At 40.1% G+C, this 19,135-nt stretch overlaps 1 protein-coding gene and 1 non-coding gene across 4 annotated transcripts in view; one reads left to right on the top strand and one right to left on the bottom strand.

Moving 5' to 3' along the window:
* The window catches only part of MARCHF8 (membrane associated ring-CH-type finger 8), a 160,671-nt gene extending 141,935 nt beyond the window's left edge, over positions 1 to 18,736 (bottom strand). For all 3 annotated transcript variants that reach the window (XM_037056708.1, XM_037056710.1, XM_037056707.1), the window contains exon 1: positions 18,168 to 18,736. The gene's annotated coding sequence lies outside the window, so the exon portion shown is untranslated. The remainder of the gene's footprint in view (positions 1 to 18,167) is intronic.
* LOC118994147 (U8 small nucleolar RNA) lies at positions 13,529 to 13,666 on the top strand. Its single transcript, XR_005067993.1, has one exon. It is a non-coding gene; the product is annotated as a U8 small nucleolar RNA (small nucleolar RNA).
* Positions 18,737 to 19,135: the final 399 nt, after the last annotated feature.

Raw genomic sequence — 19,135 nt, 5'->3', positions numbered from 1 at the left:
TGGATGTCAACACAGCTGACGAAACCAGTGGCCTGGAAAAACGGACGTGTGCTCTTTTCCTGATTTACGGTACCCGGAGTTAGGACAGGGGGAGAAGGGAGCGCTGTGTGTGTGTGTGTGTGTGTAGGGGTATACCCTAAAGGACTTTGATATTTTAATGAGGGCATAGGTCTGAATAGCATTAAATAAACATTTTGTTTACTTTTCATAAGTCTCTGGCATTGAGAGATGTCTTTCCAATCAGCGACTGACGATCAGGCCCAGTAGGGGGGTCTGGACAGTATTAGTATACCATCCTCTGGAGTCCAAGGACCCTAGTATATCTGTTCTTTAACAGTTTTTTTTTTTTTTTGGCATCCCTGGGTGGGCCAAATATTGCTCCACCTTGGACCTCTGCTCGGTAACACTAACACTATACATATCCAAAGGATCCCGCAACTCTCCTTTACGGGTTGGTGCTTTAACTACCATACAATACACTCCCGTTGTCTTAAGCCCTTTTGCCTTCCCCCTCCAACTGATCACAGAAAAGAACAGGTGGAAGCTGTGAACACCAGGATACCTGCTGCAAGAAAGAATCCACCAACAAAGGAGCCACCAACAGATAACAACAGAAGAAGGTGAAGGAGGGAGTGGAAGCCACACTAACTCAACCCAGGAGCTATCTGGAAATACAACTAAATGGTGGAGAAATTATTCAAGACGAACTGAACAAGAACAAGAGAGAACCCTCAAAACCTCGGAAAGACAGAACAGCTTCGACACAACCTGTCCACATCTGCACAGCAGCATACAAGATGTGTTGGGTGGAGTAACCCTCAGTTAACCAGCTGGAAGGAAGGACGCACCAAACAAAGACCCAACAATAATCAAAACCCAAAGACATACAGAGAGCCAACATAAATGACAGCCCAAGACCAGCGAGTACAGTAGATGAAGGAGACAGCACCACTGAATCTCACAGGTCTTCTACTATAGAAGTTCACACCATAAACCCAGGGAGTCAGAACAGATCTCCTTAAGAAGCAGAGGCTAACAAGAAGAGTCTCACAAAAAAATGCAAAGACAAAGACACAACTCTGAAATGAAAGAAAAGGAGGAAGCCTCAAAAAGATTGCTAAATTAAACAGAGGCAAGTCAAGTATCAGATATTGAGTTCAAAGCAATGGTTAACAGGAAGTCCAATGAGCTCAAAGAGAATTACCAAAAACTACATAGAAACTACAATGAACTCCTTGCAAACTATATCAACATGAAAAAGGAAATAGAAACTATCAACAAGAGCCAAGAGGAAATAAAGGATACAATTTCTCAACTGAAGAGCACAGTAGAAGGAATCCAGCAGGCACGATGAAACAGAGGATCAGATCAGTAGGCTAGAGGACAAGGTAGAAAAAAAAACAGGCAGAAAGAGCAAGAAAAGGAAAAGAGACTCAAAGAATGAAGAGGGGTTAAGGAAAATGCAGGACAACATGAAACGTAATAATGTCCATATAATAGGGATACAAAAAGGAGAAAAAGAGCAAGGAATAGAAAACCTGTTTGAAAAAGTAATGATGGAAAACTTCCCTAAATTGATGAGAGAAAAAGTCACACAAGGCCAGGAAGCACAGAGAGTTTCAATCAAGAATCCAAAGAGGCCCACTTCATGACACATCATAATTAAAATGGCAAAATGCCAACACAGAGAGGATCTTAAAAGAAGCAAGGGAAAAACAGGAAGTAGCATACAAGAGAGCCCTTATAAGGTTAGCAACTGACTTCTCAATGGAAATGCTCAAAGCTGGAAAAGAATGGCAAGAAATATTCCAAGTAATGAAAAACAAAGGCCTGCAACCAAGACTACTTTATCCAGCAAGGCTTTCAATTAAAATAGAAGACCAAATAAGGAGCTTCCCAGACAAAAGAAGCCTCAAAGAACATACCTCCTCCAAACCAGTACTGCAAGAGTTGCAACAGGGTCTGCTTTAAGAACAGGAAGAAAAATAGTGAGAGAGAAAAAAACACAGGTACAAAAATATGGCAATGAATAAGTACCTATCAATAAAAACCTTAAACATAAATGGATTAAATACCCCAGTCAAAAGACACAGAATAGCTGAACGGATTAGAAAACATGACCCACACACATGTTGCCTTCAAGAAACTCACCTCAGAACAAAAGACCTACACAGACTGAGAGTAAAGGGCTAGAAACAAATATTCCAAGAAAATAGGAAAGGAAAAAAGTCGGGGTAGCAATACTCATATCAGACAAAAATAGCATGCTATTTTAAGAGCATGCTTTTAAACAATCAATGGGTTAATAAATGAGATCAAGGAAGAAATCAAAAAGTTTCTGGAAACAAGTGAAAATGAGCACACAACAAATCAAAATTTATAGGACACCCCAAATGCAGTCCTGAGAGGAAAGGTCACAGAAATACAAGCCTACCTTAAAGAAACATAAATATTTCCAATAAACAACTTACCCTTATATCTGCAAGACCTGGAGGAACAACAAAAACAAAGCCCAGAAGGAGGTGAAGGAAAGAAATAACCAAGATCACAGCAGAATTAAATGACACTGAGTCTAAAAGAACAATCCAAAGATCAATAAATCCAGGAGTGGTACTTTGAAAAGATAAACAAAATCAACCATCTTTTAAACAGACTCTTCAAGGAAAAAAGAGGACCCAAATATACAAAATCAGAAGTAAAAGAGGAGAGATTACAACTAATACCAGAGAAATACAAAGAATTGTAAAAAAAAAGGCTATTAACAACTATATGCCAAGATATTGGAAAACCAAGGTGAAATGGGCAAATATCAAGAAGAACATAATCTCCCAAAACCGAACAAAGAAGAAACAGAAAGCCTGAACAGACCAATAAATGCTGATAAAACCAAAGCAGTAATCAAAATACTCCCAGGACACAAAACCACTGGACCACATAGTTTCACAGGAGAATTTTATAAAACAATCAGGGAAGAGCTAACTGCTCTCCTTCTCAGACTATTTCAAAAAATCCAAGAAGATGGAAGGCTCACAAACTCTTTATGAAGCCAGTATCATTCTAATTCCAAAACCAGATAAAGACACAACAAAGAAAACTTCAGGCCAATATAGCTAATGAACATAGACGTTAAAATCCTCAAGAAAATACTGGCAAACCACACCCAACAATACATTAAAAAGATCATACACCATGATCAAGTAGGATTCATCCCGGGGATGCATGGATGGTAAAATATTCTCAAAACACTACATGTAACACATCACATAAACAAAGGAAAGACAAAAATCATATGATCATATCAATAGGTGTAGAAAAACCATTTGATAATATACAGCACCCATTTATAATAAAAACACTCAGCAAAGTGGGAGAAGAGGGAGCATTCCTCAACACAATAAAGGCCATACATGAGAGACCTACAGCCAACATGATACTCAACGGACAAATACTAATAGCCTTCCCCCTAAGATCAGGAAGAAGACAAGGTTGTCCACTTTCACCACTTCTATTCAACATAGTATTGGAAGTCCTAGCCACAGCAATCAGAGAAGGAAAGAAATAAAAGGCATCCAAATTGGAAAGAAGGAAGTAAAACTGTCATTGTTTGCAGATGATTTGATAGTGTGCTTAGAAAACCCTATAGACTCACCCTGGCTGGTGTAGCTCAGTGGATTGAGGGCCTGTGAACCAAACAACCATGGACTGATTCCCAGTCAGGGCACACACCTGGTTGCAAGCCAGTTCCCAGCAGGGGACACACAAGAGGCAACCATACATTGATATTTCTCTCCCTCTCTTCTTCCCTTCCCCTCTAAAGATAAATAAATAAAATCTTTGGGGAAAAAAAGAAAACCCTATAGACCCCACCAAAAAACTATTTGACCTAATAAGTGAATTTTGGCAAAACAGCAGGATTCAAGATCATCTTTATACACCAACAACAAAATATCAGACTCAGAAATCAGGAAAAAATCCCATTTGACAAAGCAAGAAGAAAAATAAAGTACCTAGGAATAAACCTTACCAAGCAGGTAAAAAAAAAAACTGTGCTCAGAAAACCATACAATTCTAAAGAGAGAAATTAAGGAGGACACAAATAAATGGAAGCATATAGCATGTTCATGGATTGGAAGAATTAACATCATCAAAATGTCCATACTAGCCAAAGCAATTTACAGATTCAACAGAACCCCTATTAAAATACTGATGACATATTTCACAGATAAAGAACAAACTTTTCAAAAATTTATACGGAACCATAAACAACCCCAAACACCCGCAGCAATTCTGAGAAAGAAGAACAAAGTAGAAGCATCACAATACCTGATATCAAACTATATTGCAAGACCACTATAAGCAAAACAGTATGATATTGGCATACAAAAACACATATAGATCAATGGGAACACAACAGACAGCCCAGATATATACCCAAGTCTCTATGGTCAATTAATATTTACAAAGAGGGCAGGAGCATAAAATGGAGTAAAAGTAGCCTCTTCAACAAATGGTGTTGGGAGACCTGAACAGCTACATGCAAAAAAATAAAACTAGATCACCAACTTACCATACACAATATAAATTCAAAGGGGATAAAAGACTTAAATATAAGTTGTGACACCATAAAAGTCCTAGAGGAGAACATAGGCAAGAAAATCTCAGATATCCCACACAGCAGTATTTTCATCAATATATCCCCTAGAGGAATGAACATAAGGGAAAGAACAAATAAGCAGTACCTCATCAAATTAAAAAGCTTCTGTGTGGCTGAAGAAAATATCAGCAAATGAATAGGGAACCAACCGTATCAGAAAATACATTTGCTAATGATACCTCAGACAAGGCTTTGATCTCAAACTTATAAAGAACTCACACGACTCTACTTCAGAAAGACAAACAACCCAATTAAAAAATGGGCAAAGAACCTGAACAGACACACTTCTCCAAGGAGGACATACAGAAAGCCCAGATACATATAAAAAGATACTCATCATCACCAGCCATTAGAGAGATGCAAATTAAAACTACAATGAGATACCACTTCACACTGTTCAAAGTGGCCATCATAAACAAATCAACAAACAAGTGTTAGATTGTAGAGAAAAGGTAACCCTAGTGTACTGCTGGTGGGCAGGCAGACTGGTGTAGCCACTGTGGAAAACAGTATGGAATTTTCTCAGAAAACTAAAAATGGAACTAACACTAAGAATCCTGAAAACACTAATTCAAAAGAACCTATGTACCCCAATGATCATAGCAGCACAATTTACAATAGCCAAGTGCTGGAGGCAACATAAGTGGCCACCAGTAAATGGCCACCAGTAAGTGACCACCAAATCAAAAACTTAGTACACTTACACAATGAAATACTATGCAGCAGAAAGAAAGAAGCTCCTACCCTATCCGACAGCTTAGATGGATCTGGAGAGCATTATGGTAAGCAAAATAAGCCAGGTGGTGGGAGACAAATACCACATGATCTCAGCTATACATGAAACCTAATCAACAAAACAAACAAGCAAGCAAAATATAACTGGAGACATTGAAATAAAAAATAAACTGATAGTAACCAGAGGTGTGGTGGGAGAGGAATAATGAGGGAGAATAGGGAAAGGGCCATCGAAGGACACATGGACAAAGCCAAAGATGGTAGGTTCAAGGGTGGGAGTCAGGGATGGGTATGGCAGGGTAGGGTGAAAATGTACACAACTGTACTTGAACAACAATACTTGAACAAAACTGTACATGGCCCTGGCTGGTGTAGCTCAGTGGATTGAGCGCAGGCCTGTGAACCAAAGGAATGCGGTTCAATTCCCAGTCAGGGCACATGCCTGGGTTGCAGGCCAATTCCCAACAGGGGACACACAAGAAGCAACCATACACTGATGTTTCTCTCCCTCTCTCCTTCCCTTCCCCTCTAAAGATAAATAAATAAAATCTTAAAAAAAAAAACTGTACTTGAACAAAAAAAAAGTTGTAGTACATATATAGTAGTACAACTGTGGTTTAAAATGTATACCCAAAGATAGCCATTAAAAGGTATTTACAGTAGCAAACATCTTTTAAATACACTATAAACTAGTAAAAACAATTCAGAAACAGTTAAATAAATTAGAATATAATCATAAGATGCAATCATTTAGTAAGTTATTAAGATGGGAATTATTATGCAATAAATGTTAAGAGAGAAAGTTTATAAAATAAACAAGCATTCAGAATGACCTGGACTAGGTAAAAAAATATTTTAAAGCTCAGAATAAGAGTACTAATGACAAACACTGACTGTTTGAAAATGAATATAAACAAGAACTATGAACACCTGTTCCAAGTCACATTTATCTATCTTATTGCCCATCTCCCACCTCTTGCCCCCACCCAAGACAGAGTTACCATCCCTTACACAGTGTGTCATGAGCAGTTAACTACCTCACTCCCTGAGCACTCCAAGTGTTTCTTACGGCACAGTATCATCCCTGGTTGCACTCACTAAATATTTGTTGTTATATTTACAATTCTCCCACCTCATTTTATCCATGTGAAAAAAGTTATTGACTATATAACCGCTAAAATAACCTTAAAAATGAAATCAAAATTGAATACTGAAGTTGATCAAGAAGCAGTTTCTCTTTTCTGTAGTCCTTCAAATAAAAACAATAAGGAGAAAACATCCCTGAAGTTTTCCTTCAAAACCACAAACTCCCAGGCAGGCTTCAGACAATACAAAGATGCCACATACCTGTTGTGTGCTAGGACTACCGGAGTAACTGTCAGCTCACTCTCATGTCAAAGAACATCTGTTTTGAAGTCTAATCACTAGCTGCCACCAAAAAACACACCCATCTGGGTGTTACAGTACTCAGCCACTACCCAAGCCGACACCTAACTCTAGCTCTGCCCTATTCCCCACTGATTCCACCTTCCAGTTGGCAACTTTCCACCTAATTAGCTGAGCAGAGCACAATCGGGGAGGGGGCTGTGAGCAAGGCTGGCAACACGCAGAAACCAGACAAGAGCAGGATGGCCATAACTGTGGCAGAGCTGGCTGAGAGGTATCCATGAGTCAGTGGTTCTCAACTTGGGTGATTTTACTGCCCAGGGTACTTTTGACAATGTTTTGGAGCTATCTTTTTGGTTGGCATAACTATGGGGGTGCTACTGGCACTAGTAGGAAAAGGCAGGGATGCTGCTAAACATACTACACTGCACAAGACAGCCCCACAACAAAGAATTATCTAGCACCAAATGTCAACAGTGCTAAGGTTGAGAAGCCTGTCATAAATTGATTTATCCACTAGTACAGTGGAATCTAATCCCTACTCAGGACTAGAACACCTATTATGTAAAGGAGACCTGAAGTAGTTTAGGAAATACACACACATACAGGCATACACATCCCTCCTCAACCAAATGCTAAGAAAGGGTAAAAAAACTGTTCCTTTAGTGGCCAAAATTCTATGTCAGTAATTAGGAAAGAGAGCATTATAGTTTAACAAAAATAAAAATATCTTTTTCTCCAAGAATTTGTACCCCACCTATCATATTTCTTCAAAAACTGCTTCACAGCAGAAACTATAAGAAGATAGTATTATCAAAATTGCCCAGACTGGTAAACATCTCCAGAGATGTTGGCAAAGCACCCACATAGTGAATGACAAATTTAGCTGCATATCTCAACAGGACCTAAGAACTCAAATTCACAGTTCCCAGCTTTGCTGAAAGGAAAGTGGCAAGCATTCAAAGATCATTCAAAACAAAAAAGAGTAATAGTGCTGCTTTTCCCAGATGAATAATCAAAATCTAGAATTAAGAGCAATGTTTTTAAAATTCAGAATAATACTTAGACTACATGTCAAATAAAAAAAAAACTGCAGACAAAAAAAAAAAGTAGTATATGGCCCGAACTGGTGTGGCTCAGTGGACTGAGCGCTGGCCTGCAAACCAAAGGGCTGCCAGTTCAATTCCCAGTCAGGACACATACCTGGATTGTACGCCAGGTCCCCAGTTGGGGGTGGAGGAGAGGCAACCATACATTGATGTTTCTCTCCCTCTCTTTCTCCCTCTCTTCCCCTCTGTGTAAAAGTAAATAAAATAATTCTTTTTTAAAAAGTAGTATATGAATCATTAGTATAATTCAGCTCAAGTTAGTGAGTATGGTGGCACACTGCATATGGTTTTTTCCTTGATTACTTTAATACTTATCATGTCATGATTTCTACCCACTGAAGGCCAGAAGATCAGAAAAGTCATGCAACACCATCTCTAGCTCAGGCTTAAATAAGCTGGACCTGACTATAACAATCATTTGCCAGTATGACCTTAAACTTCGTCCTTTCAGTGTTAGGAAGCATAGAGCACTTAAAGTGACCCATTTCTATGCTGGACAGGAGTAAGTTTTAGAAATGTGTCCATAAACTGAATCAAGAGTGCCTCCCTTCCATCTATTGTTGTTCATCTCACACTAGATTAGAATCAAGTAAAAAAAATCTAATTATTCTCAAAGTATCAACCCTTAATGTTTCTGTAAAATTATCTTACCCTCCCCACCCCAAACAATTTCCTCTCCAAATTGTAAAATGTGCTCTCCTCATGAACTGTGTTACAATGAGTTCAACTATGATTCAGTGGGAGACAAATAAACAGAATGGAAGAACTAGAAGGAATCTGAGAGATCAACTGATTCAAACCCAACCCCACTTTTATAAATGAGTCAAACTAGGCAGAGAGAGATGATGCAAGGCTGCTTGCCATAGGTTAAGCAGTTACTCATAAAGTCAGGAGTACAGCTCACATTTCCTAACTCTGAAGTCTTATACCCTCAGAACTATACCAAGTTATATAAAATGCTGTGCTAGTAACAGAATTGACACAATTTTAAGTTTTATGATAAAAGAGAAAAATATTTTGTTTCAACAAGTTAAAAAAACCTCACATGATCACAACCACCCTATGAAGTAGCTAGTATAACTTAATATCCCCACTGTGTAGATGCAGAAACCCCGGCCTATAGTCACAGCCATTAAAAGGTATTTACAGTAGCAAACATTTTTTAAATACACTACATACCAGTAAAAACAATACAGAAACAGTTAAATAAATTAGAATATAACCATAAGATTCAATTACTTAGTAAGTTATTAAGATGGGAATTATTATGCAATAAATGTTGCATAATAATAAAGCTGGCTCCAAAGCCCATATCCTTAATTACTACGCTACCTGGGTAAGTACTATAGCATTCCTAACATTATCACCACTGAGTTAACAAACTTAAAACTCCCAGGAATTCCTCAAAATTTTAGTGCTTTGACAGAATCTAATATAAAAGCTACCCTTCCAGAGAATATATTTAATTTTTAAAGAAATCAAGATAAATCTAAAGGTTTATAGTATGTAGCCTCTCAGCATAAAATAAAAGGTCATTTTAACTTAAAAATCAGGTTATGGCAGTAAAGTCACCATATTCCACATCAACTATCCTGAAGAAATTCACCTAAAAGCAACCTAATCCTTCTGGGTGTAACACAGAAGGAATTCATTTATGGCACAGAGCTTCTTGAGAAAACTTAACCAAGCAGTTTCAAGCTGTCAATCATTTCCCAAAGACTCTTCCACATGAGAGTGATCATGTGCCATGAACAAAATAACTACCAACTAAAATATTCCATCTACCTAATTCATACAAATGTAATAAAACAAGAATAATAAAGTACAAATTCCAAGATGGCTGCAGAGTATGTGGAAGCTACACTCATCTGCTCCCAGCATCAAACTTAGATTTATAGCTAAATTATAGAGTAATCACCTTGAATAAACAACTGAAGGCTAGCTGAACTAACATACTATAACCAAGGATTTATGTAAGATGCCACACAGAGACTGGTAAGAAGGGCAGAGACATGGACAGGGATGGATCCTGCATCCATATGTGGTGGGTGTGAAGCTGGAGAGAATCTCTGCTGCAAAACTCCCTCCCAGGAGGAGCATCAGGTCTCAAACCCTGCAGGGGTCCCCAACCCAGAGCAACAAAACAGGAAGAGGAGCCTGCATAGCATGTGGTGGTGAAAATTAGTGGGAATTCAATACCCATGGGAGAGAAGGGAGTCTGCTAGAGACCCAGATGCACTTTCCCAGGGTGGAGCACCAACCTGGGGAGTGCACTGTCCAGTCCTCCAACTACTAGTGACAAAGGGGTGCCCTACAAAGGCGTGTGCTGGCTGCACCCAGCAGGGACCTTCTCTTTTTCTGGAGAACCTCTTAGTGGAGAGTCAGACAGTGAATGAACTATGTAGCTTCAGAAAGAGGACCAACCATTCTTCTCCAACTCAAGTGCAGAGTCAGCACCCCACCCCCAACCTGCTGAATCACTTGGTCTGCCCTTCCGCTACCTGTGGCCCTGCCCTGCTGAATTCAGTACAGCATGAGGCACAAAGTGTTGTGCAGAGCTGGGACTTGCTGAGCATGTATCCTGGGAAGGCTTTTGTCTGGGAATTAGATAGGCAGGTGCTGGAGTTGTGTGGCTATATCACCCCTGTGAACCCAGCCCATTTTATTCCCCCAACCAGAGACTTACTTGACCTACCTTTCTGGCAGCTGGGGGCCTCACCTTGCTGAGTTCAGTCCCATGGGGGAGTGGGAGGAATGTGACAGCTGCTCAGAGCTGGGACCTTTGGTTCATGCCTCCTTCAGACACTCTTACCCTAGAAAATGAACAAGTGCCTGCCCCCTCTGACAGGATCGCTGCCATCAACCCCAAAGGGAGACTGTTTGGATCTGCTCCCCCAGTCCTGGTGGCCCTGCCTGCTAACCTCAGCAACATGGGGTGGGGAGGAATGGAGTGCTGTCTGGAGCTGGGTCATTCACATTTGGAGTGTTTTTCCCTTGGAGGCTACTACCCGAGGCCAAAACTAAGTGTTTGGCCCCTTCCCATGGCTCTGCAGGCACCACCCCCAGTAAGAGACTCTTGATCTGTCCCCCTGAGCCCCAGTGACTCCACCTTCCTGAGCTTGCACCAGAAGAGAGGATGGCTGGCCACACCCAACCTGAACCTGTGGCACCTTCTCCTAGGGGAGCTAGAGTTGGAGACTCCAGCAGACACTGAAGACACTGCGTGGTTTTGTCTCAGAAGTAGGGGCTACTTTCTCATCACTGAGTGCCTGACTGCACGGCCCCCATGCAGGACACCCTCCAGCCCCATCCTCCCAGCCCTGGATGCCATACCCTACAGAGCTTGTGACATATGGAAGGGTATGTCTTAACCAGCTAGGACTCATTCCACAGTCTTTCTTCAGAATGCTCTGGAGTAAGACCAAGCAATGACAGGGGGAAGTAGAGTAGCTAACATGTGAAGGCAGACCTCAGGAAGCCTAAAATCTTTTATAGATTTGCCCCAATCTCTTAGCTGGATAAAGCCAACCCTTGTACACAGACCCAGATTTTCTCCTAACACACGCACCCAGGCTCAGTAGATGCAGCCACAAACAGTGTATAGCATGGTAGCTCCAGACAGATAGTCTAAGGCTGGTTACAATCAACCTGTACTTGAACCCTACCCAGGTAGACCCAAAACTAACACAACCAATTGTGGGCTTCAGAACACACCAGACTGAACTGGCCACACAAGCATCACACCCAAAGGGGAATTCTGACAGACACCAGACCCTGCTGAGAACAACTCTACTTCAGAGGAAAGCCCCTACAGAGCAACTTATACATGGTGATTGACATTTAGTCTTACATAGTCAGCCAGACTTAAGAGTTAACTCTACCACAAAAGGGCCAAAAGCATTCAAGACTCAGCCATAACAGGTGGGTGCACATACGCCACAAGATACATTACTGAATCACTAAGCTCCAGTAATATGACAGATTGTGCCACTGAGCCCAACAAGACACCTACCATAAAACTACCATAACAAGGCTGGGAACCACAGCATATCTACCTAACACATAGACACAAAATGGGGAAACAAAGAAACATTCCCTGAATGAAAAACAAAAAGAAACACACCCCCCAAAAAAGAAAAAAATTAAATGATACGGAAACAACCAAGATACCAGATATTGAGTTCAAAATAATTGATACATGGATGCTCAAGAATTTTACAGGAATACGGATCTCAGTGAGAACTTAAAAGAAATAGTAAGCATTAAAAAGGATATAAAAACCATCAAAAATAACCAGTCAGAAATGAAGAATGCACTAGAAAAAAATCAACAGTAGGGCAGATGAAGCACAGGATCAAATCAGTGATTTAGACAAAAAGAAAAAAACACCCAAGTAGAGCAACAAAAAGAAAAAAGAATTTAAAAAAATTAGGAAAGTCTAAGGGACCTCTGGGACAATATCAAGTGTAACAACATCTACATCATATGGGATTCAGAAGAAGAGAGTGAGCAAGGGATCTAGAACCTGTTTGAAGAAATGACTGAAAACTTCCCTAACCTGTTCAAGGAAGAGGTTACACATGTCTATGAAGCACAGAGTCCCAAACAAGATGAACCCACACCAAGACACATCATAGTTAAAATGGCAAAGGTTAAACACAGATAATCTTAACAGCAGCAAGAGAAAGACAGTTACCTACAAAGTAGCTACCATATGGTTGTCAGCTGATTTCTCAACAGAAACACTTCAGACCAGAAGGGAATGACATAAAATATTCCAAGTGATGAAAAATCAGAATCTGCAACCAAGACTACTCTATCCAGCAAGGCTATATTTAAAACTAAAAGCAAAATAAAAAGCTTCCCAGAATTGCCCCCTGCCCCCCTGCCAAAATAGCTAACGAAGCTCATTACTGCCAAAACAGTATTGCAAGAAACGTTAAAAGGCTCGCTTAAAAGAAGGAGAAGCAGCAGCAGCAGCAGAGGACAGTAGAACATAGGTAGAAACAATAAAATGGTAGTAAATAAGTACTTATCAATGACAGCCTTAAATGTAAACTTAAATGTAAACGGATTAAATGCTCCAATCACAAGACATAGGGCAGCTGAATAGATAAGAAAACATGACCCACATATATGCCATCTAGGAAAATGGACTCTAGAACAAAGGAAATGAATTCTAACCAGAAAGGTAGCACAGAGGTTTCAACAGTATGAGTAACAATGTATTTTTGAGCCATTAATATGCAAATTACACATTTTTGTATGTGCAACACATTTCATAAACATTTTTCCAAAGGGCTACACTGACATTTGAAGATATTCCTAACATAGATACCCACTTAAGAAATTAGCATCACAGTGAATGTGATGAGAACTACCAGAAAAGAGAAGTCCAACAATCAGAGAGTTAAAGAAGAAACATTCACCCAGACTGGTAGGAAGGGCCAAGATAGGAAGCTGCCTAGAGAGGGTGCCTGGCAAGGAAGTGGCTAGCAGACCAGGCAAGCAAGGCAGCAGCTGGTGAACTAGCAGCCCCACATTCGTGTATGGATAAATGAGGAGGAAGAACTGGGGAGCAAAACAAAGTGCAGAACCCTGGGTTCCAGTGTAGGAAAAGAAAGCTTCAAAATCACTGGCTACATCATCAGGTAGGATAATCCTTACCTGTTTCTCCTTTTTGGAGAACAGATATGAATATGATGATTGGAGTCCGCATGATTCGTGATTAACGACTCTGCGTAATCAGGACTTGCAAAATCACTGGCTACAAATTCCTGTGTGGGTTGAAGAAACTGCCAGTCTCACAAGAGAGTCCATTGGAGGGGCTTGCGGGGTCCTAAAAGTACACAAACCCACCCACCTGGGAATCTACACCAGAAGGGCCCAATTTGCTTGTGGGTGGCAAGGGAAGTAACTGAAAGTAGGGCAGAAGCCAAGGAAATGGCATTGTTCCCCCTCTGACGCCTCCCCCACATACAGCACCACAACCCAGCAACTTGCGTTGCCCAACTCTGGCAAATACCTAAGGATCTGCCCCTTACAACATAGCAGCTGCCAAATGAAAGAAAAGACCAAAACTCTAGAAAGAATTAAGTGTCAAGGAGATAGCCAACCTATCAGATGCAGAGTTCAAAACCCTGATAATCAGGATGTTCAGAGAAATGATTACGGACCCAAAATAGACAAAGAAGTGAAGGCTATGCAAAATAAAATAAAGAAAAAAATATACAGGCAACCAACAGTGAAGGGAAGAAAACTGGGACTCAAATCAAAGATTTGAAACAGAAGGAAGAAATAAACATCCAACCAGAACAGACTAAAAAAAAACAAGAATTCAAAAAATGAGGCAAGACTTAGGAACCTCCAGGACAACTTTAAATGTTCCAACATCCAAATTATAGGGGTACCAGAAGGAGAAGAGGAAGAGCAAGAAATTGAAAACATATGTGAAAAAATAAGAAGGAAAACGTCCCCAATCTGGTCAAGGAAATAGACTCTAGGAGTCCAAGAAGCCCAAGGAGTCTCAAAGAAATTGGACCTATGGAGGAACACATCAAGACACACATAATTAAATTGCCCAAGATTAAAGATAAGGAGACAATCTTAAAAGCAGCAAGAGGAAAGGAGTTACCTACAAAGGAGTTCCCATAAGACTATAAGCTGATTTCTTAAGAGAAACATTACAGGCAAGAAGGGGCTGGAAGAAGTATTCCAAGTCATGAAATCCAAAGACCTACAAGCCAAGATTACTCTATTCAGCAAAGCTATCATTTAGAATGGAAGGGCAGATAAAGTGCTTCCCAAATAAGATCAAGTTAAAGAAGTTCATCATCACCAAGTTCTTATTACGTGAAATGTTGAAGGGACTTATCTAAGAAAAAGAACATCAAAACTATGAACAGTAAAATGACAACAAACTCACAATGATTAACAACAAAACCTAAAAATATAAAAACAAAAATGAACTCAGCAAATAATACAGAAACAGAGATCACATGGAGGGTTATCAGTAGGGAGGTGAGAGGGGAGAACACGGGAAAGGGTACAGGGAATAAGAAGCATAAGTGATAGGTACAAAGTAGAAGGGGGAGGTTAAGAATAGTATCAGAAATTAAGAAGCCAAAGAACTTGTATGTACAACCCATGGATATGAACTAAGGGGCAGAGAATACTCAAGGGAAGGGGGTACGGGGCAGAGGGGGATGAAGGGCAGAAAAAGTGGGACAACTGTAATAGTATAATCAATAGAATATACTTTTAAAAAGCTTTTTTAAACTACCTGTAAATAAAATTATCAACAATTTTTAATTCAACCAAGTATATGCTTTGTAGAACTGAATACTGGATTCTCTACCCTTTCCTGCTTCTTTCCACCTTTCTTATAAACCTGCCTTCCTAACCTTTACCACCATAACCTGCATTAAATATCACCCTCTCCAGAAAGTTCTGCCATTCTATCTATCCTCCTCTCAATTTCAATTGCATTTCTACCACTTCAAGGTCCTCATCACATTATCCTTCAATTGCACATGATTTAACTCCTACATAACTTGCGAATTACAACACTGATCACATCAGCCTGTCATAGAAGGCACTGAGTTTTTTATTGACTATTGAATTAATTAATTAATTAATTAGAAAATTTTGGCATTTCAGAGTGAGTTAAGAAACTGGATCTGGCCTGGTTAAAAAAAAACTACAAATAAAAACCTACAAAAATTAAAAATAAAAATTTGTACTCCTTGAAAAATCATCTCAACATTTTGAGACTCTTCAAAATACAGTGGAACCTCAGTTCTTGATTTAATTCATTCCAGAAACCTGTTCAAGAAGTGATTTGTTCGACAACTGAATTTCCTTTTTTTTTTGTTGCCTAAGACATGCATGACTGATTATAGAGGTAACAGCATGAATGGGTTGTCATATTGTAGAGACCTGAAGTTTCTGTTACACAACTGAGACATTTTTTCCATGGACAACTTGGTCAAGAACCAAATTTTTCAAGAACTGAGAGTAGACTGTATAGCAAAGAAAAAATATAACATTAAAATATAAAATATGTATAGTGGTTATACTGATCAAAAAGGCATAAGAAGTTCCTCAAAGATTATTTACCATCAGAACAGTCCACTGCTTGAGAAAATTTTGTGAGGTTAATTATGCAACTTTAGAACAAGTAGGGTTATAACATATTTTTTATGGAAAAAATATAGTACATGCCATTTCAAGACTAAAATTTGTTACTTTTAGATATCTGGCAAAATTTTATTTGTTTTTGCTTCTAGGTATTTAAATTGTTTATCACCGAAATATAAATATAAACATCATGTGATTATGGTAGAAAAGGAACTGCTGGGAGAGGGGTGGCACAAGTAAAACAGAGCTATTCCTCAAGAACAAGACACTACTACTGTTAACAAACAGGGGGTCTTGATTAGTTGAATCAATTCACTCCCGTCTATGCATTTATAATTTCTTTCTGGAGCTAATGGTGCAAAAATGTTAGAGCTACAGATTTAGCAAATAAAAAGATAAGCCCAGTTAAACTCAAATTTCAGATAATGAACTGTCTTAGTAAAATATGCCTTATGCAATATTTACATTAAGAATTTATTCAGTTTATCTTAAATTCCAGCTTAACTGTATGTCCTGTATTTTACCTGGCAACCCTAATTGAAGCCAAAAAGTGGAGCAGAAATCAATCTAATTTCCGTGCTTTGTAGGAGAACCTAGGAAGGGAAGGGACTTGTCTAAACCTAAACCAGAGATCAATGAAGTGAGTTTGCTTTGAAAAGAAAAAACATTACATGAGGTCACCTTGGGTCCCACTGATGATCCATTTGACCAACAATTCTGGCTGACCTCACATAAAACGGATAAGCTTAAAAAAAGGACATAGTTTTCCTTTTTCAATATCATACTTCAAGTTTCAGCAAATCTCTTACCAATTCTAGTGCCCATCATTAGAAGAGTGGATAAAAAAAAAGTGGTGGTACATTTATGCAATGGAATACTACACAGCCGTTAAAAAGGACCTCTTACCTTTTAGAACAGCACCGATGGACGTGGATATAATTATGCTAACTGAAATAAGCCAGTCAGTGAAGGACAAATACTTTATGCTCTCACCTATACATGGAGCTAATGAACAAAATAAATTGATGAACAAAATGGAAACAGAGGCATAGACAGAACAGACTGACAGCTGTCAGAGGGGACAGGGACCAGATGAAAGGAGAAGGGATTAGCCAAACTAGGTATATGCATACACCACAGCCACAGACAACAGTGTGGTGATGGCCAGAGAAGAAGGGTGAGGGCTGAGTGCAGGTGGGCAAAAGGGGAAAATTTTATTGTTTCATGTAAACAATAAAGTTTAAAAACCATTAAAAAAGAACCATGCGTTTCTCTTAATGTAAAAAAAATTCTTCCTGGTAATATTTTTTTGCCACCTCATATTCTATTTACACGTTCACTCCATTTCTCCTAAAGCCAGTCCTCTCAAAACGCAACATTCTCTTGCTCTAGGGTTTCAAAATTTGGTTCCATGATTCTAATGATGTTAGAATTATTCCATTATTCTAATGATGTTAGCTTACATATTTATCCATGATTCCACAGTTCTAATGATGTTAGCTTACATACTCATCCACTTCTCACATTTTTTTCAGTAAAAATGTCCTAATTAATCCATTTAGTTGGTCTTAATAAGTCTTGCAAGATCTCCCACTTCCACTTTGTCTGAGCAACTAAACCAGAAATGAGGCATGAGGTCTCACAATTACAAGCATACATATACTTTCCCGGGCCTAGGGTGCAAGCAACCATGAAAAGAGAAAAGACTTTATTGGAAATTTTCTAGCCCTTCCCCAGTATATATGAGAAATACACTAATTGTCTAACCGCATGACAGACAGTCCAACAAAATCAAAGCAAAAATAAAACTACACACAACATCAAGGATTCATGTTCCAAACCCCATCAAATTAACAAAAACACAAAACATTTCCTTAACTCTTTAACAGCGCTTCTCGAACTCTAATCTGAAGCAGATAAAGGTTTCTTTTTATCTTGTTACAAAGTGGGTTCCCAAATGAGGTATTAAGAAAGAAGGTTCCGCTGCATTTTAAAAAAAAAAGCCTGAAAAAACAGTAACATAAACCATTATGACTTTCTCTAAGTTTTCTACTCCACCCAGATGAACGAGAATCCAAATACTATTAGATGAAAGATATAAAGGCAAACAAAAACTTAGCAAGCAATTAAAAAAATATATCTACCTATAATTTCCCTCCGACAGCTTCCAATGCACGGAGGTTTCTCTTGAGTTCGCACACGTCAGACGTGGAAGGTCCGTGTTCACACTTTCATTTTACAGATTCTGGAACTCAGGCCAAGAGCAAGGGCTGGCCTTCCCAAGGTCTCAGGACCCCTCAGAAGCTGGACTTCAATAGTGATTCCCACCTGGGCCCTCAGCGCAAAATGGATCCAGCGGCCCCTGTCGCGGCCGGGTCCCCAAAACAGCCTCCCGCCCTCGGGCAAAAGAGACCACAGACCCGGCCCCTTCTGCCTTTCTACCAGCTCGGCACCGGGTCCTGAAGTCCGGGCCCAAGACGCTGCACAATGGCTGCCAAACCCCTCGGCTGCGGAACAGCCAACAGCCACACCCCCGGACCCGGGCTCCACGGAGTTCGGGTGCGGCGGTGACAGCAGCTGCTCGCAGCGTGGGTCTGGCCGCTCAGAGTTTCCTCAGGTGCGCGCCGCACTCATAGCCAGACCGCCAGGGCCCACCTGGGGCAAGCGAGAACGCACAAACAGCAAGGCCCCAGCTCTGACGCCACCGACCTCCTTACACCTCTCCACTGGAGGACTTGGACTAGGCCGTCACGTGACGCTCGTGTCACGTGCTCGGCCGGTTGGGCGGAGGTGTTGCCAGGTGACGACACCACGCTGGGGGCGGAACTGTACCGGGGCACTTTAGCGCGCTTACACCGCTCTTCCCTCTTAGGTTGCGGAGATGGGAACTTGATCACCTTGCACAACTTGGACCAGAGACGGTTCCCACCAGCTGGGCGTGGTCCTGTAGTGGCCCTAGCCCTAACTCCATATGTCATTAGTGGTTTGGAAAAAGGGAATTTGTTCCAGCAGTATGATTTTGAACCGAGAGAATAATAAGGAAAAAAACTTCCTTACCCAAAGCTAGCAAATGAAGAGAGAGGACGGATATAAGCAATAATTGTTCTGTTTG

Source organism: Sturnira hondurensis, unplaced genomic scaffold, assembly GCF_014824575.4.
Source record: "Sturnira hondurensis isolate 20B ecotype Veracruz unplaced genomic scaffold, ASM1482457v3 Scaffold0009125, whole genome shotgun sequence".
Taxonomy (NCBI): domain Eukaryota; kingdom Metazoa; phylum Chordata; class Mammalia; order Chiroptera; family Phyllostomidae; genus Sturnira; species Sturnira hondurensis.
This window is presented reverse-complemented; position numbering and strand designations above follow the sequence as displayed.